General features: G+C 47.2%; 1 protein-coding gene across 1 annotated transcript in view; it reads left to right on the top strand.

Moving 5' to 3' along the window:
• The first annotated feature begins 2258 nt into the window (after positions 1-2258).
• The window catches only part of LLGL2 (LLGL scribble cell polarity complex component 2), a 50173-nt gene continuing 45017 nt past the window's right edge, over positions 2259-7414 (top strand). The window contains exon 1 of the mRNA XM_034790061.1: positions 2259-2394. The gene's annotated coding sequence lies outside the window, so the exon portion shown is untranslated. The remainder of the gene's footprint in view (positions 2395-7414) is intronic.

The following is a 7414-nucleotide window of genomic DNA, read 5'->3' as shown; positions in this document are numbered from 1 at the left end:
TGACTCAACCCCAAACCAGTACAATCAAATAACCACTTTGGGGAGGATTGAGAAACTAGCTGTATTGCTCAGCTGCTTTGGATGCCTGTATGAGAATTGGAGCACAAAGCAGATGGATATCCAGACTCTCTTCCTGCCCCTGCCCCTGAACAATCTGACATTGCAGCAGGGGGCTAGAAAGGGGCATATTAATTATAATCTCTTTTGAAATACAGCTGAAAAGTGGCCACTTTGTGGAATTTGTCCCATAGGGTCAATGCCTGTTGCAGCATCATACCATTGCAACCTAAAAAGGTTATGACTGGGCATTGGACTGCCATTCTGCAGCATTGTGGCAGGATAGCGTGTATTTTGGACCAGTTAATGTCCCCTCACATTAGGACATGGGTTCTCTTCAGCAAAATTGTGATGAAGCCACATACCTTGATGTTTCTAGCAATCCTGGTGCTTCTAGCCATGTGATCTTTCCAAGGGTGCTGACTAGAGTGTGTCCAACTTTCTCTAAAGGTTTACAAAAACAAAACAAAAAAAAAGTGAATGATAGGCAGGGTCATTTCCTGGGTCTAGCTTCACTTTTCATGCTAACACATCAGTCCTCATACTACTGGAGCTGTCTGTAAAAAAACAAGATGGAAAGGACAGAATCCCATAGAAGAATGGTGCATTCAGCTCCATCATTCTGTGGAAACTAAATTTCTCAATCCCTTTTATTTCTTTTGCCTCCTTCAGGTCTCCTCTGTGGCCTAGCTACCTCCAAGTCTCTGACTCATCACAGGCATAATTATAAATCATTACTTAATCATCAGCCAATCAGCTTTCTCCACCCATGGACAATGCAAGAATCTTTTATGCAGGATAGATTTGAACATATGTAGGGTGACCAGATGTCCCGATTTTATAGGGACCGATTTTGGGGTCTTTTTCTCACAGAGGCACCTATTACCCCCACCCCCTGTCCAGATTTTTCACACTTGCTCTCTGGTCAGCCTAAACATATGCCTTATTGTGAAGTGGGGATGTGCAACCGTGTGCCCCATAAATTGACTGTCCTTGTGGATGGGAAGGGACATTGTTAAAAATCCCTTTTGTCTGACGTGCTCTATCCAAAAATAACACCTGAGATCACTGTTACAAAGAGATGTTGCAGTTTGCTGGCTGCATTTGATAGCCCCTTTTGCGTACATCCCCTTCTCACAATCTACCCGGTATAGTTAATTTCCCTTGTGGTTGGTGCGGGTAAGATGAGGGTAAAAGATTTTTTTTTTAAAATAGAAAGATGTGCCTGGGAAAGCATTAAGGCTGGTGGGAGCGAAGGGGCTGGTGTGTTACCAGAAATTACCTTTACCTCCTTTTTGGAGACTAGTTAGATGCCAAGTTGACCACACTCTGCCTGGCACCTTTCCTTACCCTAGCAGACGTGTGTAGCACCATGCAGTTAGGGCTGAGTTGTCCTGTGCCATGTAACCCCCTGCTTTAGGGCCTGGCTCTGATCTCAAACCGGTGTGAATTAGGAGTTACATGCATCCAAAGAAGTGGGTATTCACCCACGAAAGCTCATGCTCCAAAACATCTGTTAGTCTATACAGTGCCACAGGACTCTTTGCTGCTTTTACAGATCCAGACTAACACGGCTACTCCTCTGATACTTGAGTTACACTAGGGCAGTTATACTGGTGTGAGACTGGAGGGGGCCTGTTAGGGTGACAGATGTCCCCATTTTATAGGGACAGTCCTGATATTTGGGGCTCTGCCTTATATAGATGCCTATTACTCCCCACCCTGTCCTGATTTTTCACACTAGCTATGTGGTCACCCTAGGACTCAGGGACCAGGGTCCGGCCCTGGGTGCTGGGCTTTTCCCTGTCCGTGCTCGTGCTGGACGGGGTGCAGCCTAGTAGCTATTTACTTCCGTGGGCGCGGATGGAAACGGGGCGAGGCTGGCGGCGTGCTGCGGCCGGCAGGTAAGCCAAAGTACACCGGGGTGGGCGGGGCCACGTCTCATTAGTATTGATGAGCTTATTAGCATTCACCCCGTATCAATATCAATTAGCCTGTTAATATTCACTGACGTATTAACAGTCAACTCCATTTGAACAGGGCGGCTGCCCTGAGGCGGTATTCATGAGCCGGGCTTGCTGCCTCCTGATTGGCTCGGGGAGGGAGGTGCCCGGGTGAATTATTCATGAGCACATGGGGCGGACGGGGCGCAAGGAGCGGCGTGGCCACGCCCCTTTATTTGAATATCCGGTGAGCCCCGCCCCCTCCCGGAGGTATCCGGGAAGGAGAGGCGGCGGCGGCGCTAGCGGAGGAGCCCGTGGCCCAAGAGCCGGTTGCAGGGGACACTACAGCCTGCGGCCTCCTCCGGGCCCGGCCGGTCCAGCCAGCGCCCCTCAGGTGAATATGGGGCCGAGCCGGGGGGGGGCACAAAGGACCGACCTCCCCCGGTCAGTGGGTGAGGGGCCGGTGGGGGGGGTCACGGTGCTGGGCCGCCACCGTCCTGCGGGGCCCTCACCTGCCTGCCAGCCCGAGGCCCCGCCCTGGGCCTGTGAGCCAGGGGCTCCGGGCTCCGCCGGGGAGCGGGGGGGATCGTGGCGAATGGGGCTGGCCCCGCGGAGTGGGACCCCGGGCCGGGGGCGGGCTTGAGGCCGCCCCTGGGGTCAGCCAGGGGCGCGCTGAGCTTCGTGCAACTGTGGGGAGAAACCCTGGCTCCCCCGCGATGGGACCGGGGAGCTCTCCCCGGGGCCTGCCGCTCCTCTGAGGGAGGCCGGGTGAGAGGTGATGGGAAGTTGCCCCAGTAGGTAGGCGCTTGCTGGTCCTTTGGGGCGGAAATCCCCTCTGGAGGTGGGCTGCAATTGGTTCTCTATCTAAACTGCGTGGATGTGTTTGATTTATAAATCTGCGCTCCTGGCACTAATCTCTGTACCCGTTTACACTACTTCAGAATACCTGACAGAAAGGAATTGCCACGATAACCCACGCTCACAAAAAGGGCTGGGCTCACTTGCATCATCTGCCCAACAAAAGGTCTTGTAGCATGCCTTAGAGGTGAACGAATGTGTCCTCTGACCAACCAACAACAGAAGCAGATTCCAGAGCCCTGGGACTTTACCCCATAGAATACCCTACCTCCCTCCCCTCCCCCAGAGTGCAAATCTGGGTTGACACAGCCACAGAGAAGGGTGTTTAGGGAACGAAATGGCTTCAAAGGCAGGCAAGACCCAAATCAAATAGGCTCATTTATTGTCAAGACTAAGATAAATTGTAAGTATATCATGTCTGAGGGAAGGCATAGCTGCCAGATCAGGGTAGAACTTCAATCCACAAGCAGATTTATTTGAGTGAAAATCTGAATATTTTGATGTCTGAGTACATTCTGCCGTCGCCGTGTATCTTACTCATCAGTGGCCTTTTGGCAGGCATATATTCCAACCAATGGTGTAATTGTCCAGCTAGTGATGTGTTAATGAACTAGGCAAATAATTATTTTTGGTGTCCCTTTCCCAAAGACAAGAGGGTGTCTATCACATGACATCCCTGCGTCCATCCCCTGTCTCTTCTCCTGTCTCACTCTTCTCCATGCTGGAGTGAGGAGCTTGTCTCCTGTAGGGTATGTCTACACTGCAATTAGACATCCACGGCTGGCCCATGCCAGCTGACTTGGGTTTGGGCTAAAGTGCTGTTTAATTGCCGAGTATTGACTCTATGCATCTGAAGAAGTGAGGTTTTTACCCACGAAAGCTTATGCCCAAATAAATCTGTTAGTCTTTAAGGTGCCACCAGACTCCTTGTTGTTTTTGTAAATACAGACTAACACGGCTACCCCCTGATACTTAATTGCCGAGTAGACATTCATCCAGTCCTCTGGCACCCTCCCACCACACGGAGTGCTAGAGCCTGGGCTCCAGCTCCAGCCCAAATGTCTACACTGCAGTTAACAGCCCCTTAACCCAAGTCAGCTGGCATAGGCCAGCTGTGAGTTTTTAATTGCAGTGTAGACATGCCCCTAGGTTGCTAGCTTCTTCCTGCAGCCTAGTGCTCCTGGAGGTGGAGTCCTGAAGGACAGAGTCTTTTGGCTGGCCCCGTGTTGCCACAGCCTGTGTTCTTGGGATAGTTTGAAAGCACTGGTAACTTCTGGCCATGTGGCTGCTTGTGGTAGAAATGCTCTCAGAATTGATACTGTAGGTGGTTGCCTATCCAGCCTATGTCTGAAGCTCCCTCTGGATAATGCTTGAGGCTGGATGCATTTCAGAGTATTGGACATCAGCTTCCTCCAACTTCTGTTAAGATTTCAAGCTTTAGATTTTTGCTCCCAACAGGCTTAATTTACTGCATTTGTTCTTCAATAGACATGTAAGCAATGACTGTAAGCTTCTCCCAATGGAGTTTCTCCCTTGCACCCATGAGAAACCTCAGCATTTTGCTGTAGCTTCCCTAGTTTAATTGTTGATTGATTACAGAGTGATTCAGGGTTTGTATTTCCCTGAGGCATAAATATAAATATTGGTTTTGTGTGTGGGAGTAGGTCAAGTACAGTCATCTGCCCACTTAGTTTTTCCTTCCAGGGGCTACCTGGCAGTAGATTGGGGAGCATATAGCATTGTGTCCTTAGACACAGGTAATAGTGTAATACATTAAATTGAACAAGCTGCTTGCCCTCTGACATTCTAAAGTGTCATTGTTGCTAATAATTTTGCTTTGTAGGTTTTCATCCTTGTTACCTAGGCTCTATGCTTAGACTAAATAGAAATGGTAATTAACTACCCGTTCTTTATCCTTTGGCATGCTCGGTTAGTGTATTTGTATGTTAATGACTAAGTACGGAGTGTGTTCAATTTAATTTTTTCCCCAAACTTGCAGTAAGATTTGTGACAGCTTTTGGAATGCATTTCACATGGTATAGGACAGGTGCCCTGCAACAGCCATTAGGTAGCTCAATGGGAATCTATATTCCTGAGTGCTGTTTCATACTGTGCTACTGACTTCCTGTGTGATATTGAACAAGTCCTGTAACTACTCTGCTTCCAGTTCCCCATCTGTAATTGGGTTAATAATACTTGACTTCTGTTTGATGTGGCTTAGGCCTGGTCTGTATTTAAAACGTAGGTAGTCGACACTGATACAGCGCTCAGTGGTGTGAAAAATCCACACCCGGAGCGCCATAGCTATGCTGATCTAGCCCCTTGTGTAGATACAGGCTGTGTCTACACTGCCACTTTCAGGACTAAAACTTCAGTCGTTCAGGGGTGTGAAAACATCCCCCCTCTCCCCGAGCAACAAAAGTTTTAGTGCTGAAAAGCACCAGTATAGACAGTGCTTTATCGCCGGGAGCCACACTCCCGGTGATAAAACTACCACCCTTCATTCGGGGTGGTTATTTTTTATCGACGGGAGAGCTCTCCCCCGGTGATAAAGCGTGACTACACTGCCCCTGTCACAGCGCTGTCGCGGCCGCACTGTAACACTGGGCAGTGTAGACATACCCACAGCTAGGTAAAGAGAAGAAAGCTCCCTTCCACCTTGCTATCTTTCCTACAATGAGGTGAAAAATCCCTTCTGTTGCTGTAGTCTGCGTCTATATTATGAGGTTACAGCGGCCTAACTACAGTGCCATAGATACGTGGCTGTAGCATCATAGTGTAGACATGGCCATAATGTTTGTAAAGCAGTTAGAGATTCTCTGAAGCTGTGTATGTGTACTAGTGTTACTAGAGTAGAGCGCTTAAAGTAAATTTCTCAGATTAGATTTCTGAAGTAGATAACAGTACAAAAAGCTTTATACTCATATGAAAGGTAGCATGTGTGGTGAGTGGAGAATGAGTGAAATACCAATAACTAAAAACCCTTGAATTTTGACCCGGCCACTGATAACCTTACCCTCTGTGTAGCCAACTGAGAACGCTTCAGCCAATAGGAATGCTATGACTGACGGAGTCCAGGATGAGGCTAGGTGTCAGAGGCAGGATGTTTGGTGAAATGCCCTGGGCTGTTGAACTTCTTGCTTCTGGAGATCAGGATATGCACATTTCACCTTTTACTTTCCAATGTAAGGCTGACCTCTTTGTAGATCAGCTTTTCCCTCTCCCTACAAAAGACTACAGGTGATGTCTCCCACCTTCCTATATCTTACACGACATGATTCCTAGAAACACAATCTTGCCAAAGAAGGAGCAAAGATGGTCCATATATATATATAGATAGATAGATTTTTTTTCTCAATCTTTGCAGATTGCCCAGATATTATGGTGATAGGCTTTTTAGACATACCTAGATAGAATGATGTACTTGATCTTCAGAATATTTACAAGATTCCTTCAGCCATGTTGTATGCAGTGTTGTAGCCATGTTGGTCCAAGGAGATTAGAGAGACAAGATGGGTGAGGCAGTAACTTTTATTGGCCCAACTTCTCTTGTTGAGAGACAAGCTTTCGAGCTTACAGAGCTCTTATTGGAGTCTGAGAAATCTTCTCTGTGGGTGTCACAGATAAATGCAAGATGGAACTGATTGTTTGGCATAAGTAGTTAACACACATTTCAAGAGACCATTCAAAGTGAAATGGCCTTTTAACATCTTTCCAGCCATAGGGGGAAATGGGGAAGAGAAAAGGGGGGGGGGGCAGCACTAAATGGATTACAGATTTTGGTAATAAACCATAAATCCAGTGTCTGGTCTGTCCATGATTTTTAGTATCTAGCCAAAGCTTTGAATGTAAGCTCCTGGGTTCATCTTTTGAAAGTGTTGTGCGGGTTTTCTTTGAGGATGAGGACTGTGAGGTCAGATATAGAGTGATCGCTTTGTGAAAAGTGATTTGGTGTTTTTGTCTTCTATTATTTTTTTGAGAGTTCATTTGAGAACATGATGATTGTTTGGTTTCATCCATCTTGTTGTTGGGGCATTTAGTGAATTGGATGAGGTATGCCATATGTTGTGATAGGCATGTGTAGGACCCATGGATCATGAAAAATGTGGTGTGGGGGGGTGCTGACCATTGTAGCTTTGGAGATATGTCTAGAGGTTTTGCATCTGTTCTGGCAGGATCTGGTGTTGCTTTTAGTTCGTGTGTCTTGGTCCGTGGGGAGCTTGCTTCTGATGATGAGCTTGGAGAGGTTTTGGAGGTGTTTGAAGGCAGATGAGTGGGATCAGGAAAGATTTCTTTCAGGGTTTTGTCCCCATTGAGTATGGGATGTAATTGTTTGATGTACCCTGTATGGATTGCAGGGTTGGGGGTGTGTGTGTGTGTGTATATATGTGTGTGTGTGTGTGTATATATATATATATATATATATATATATAATGTATATGTGTGAGTATGTATATATATATGAGGATTTAAGTCATCAGCAAGTAGTTAGAATTTTCTTCTACATCTTTCCTTTTGGTGCTGCTGTGGTACTAAGGAGCCTCTGTGATGTCCTT

This window comes from Trachemys scripta, chromosome 14 (assembly GCF_013100865.1).
Source record: "Trachemys scripta elegans isolate TJP31775 chromosome 14, CAS_Tse_1.0, whole genome shotgun sequence".
NCBI classification, from domain to species: Eukaryota; Metazoa; Chordata; order Testudines; family Emydidae; genus Trachemys; species Trachemys scripta.
Note: the sequence above shows the minus strand (reverse complement) of the source record. Positions and strands in the feature narration are given on the sequence as shown.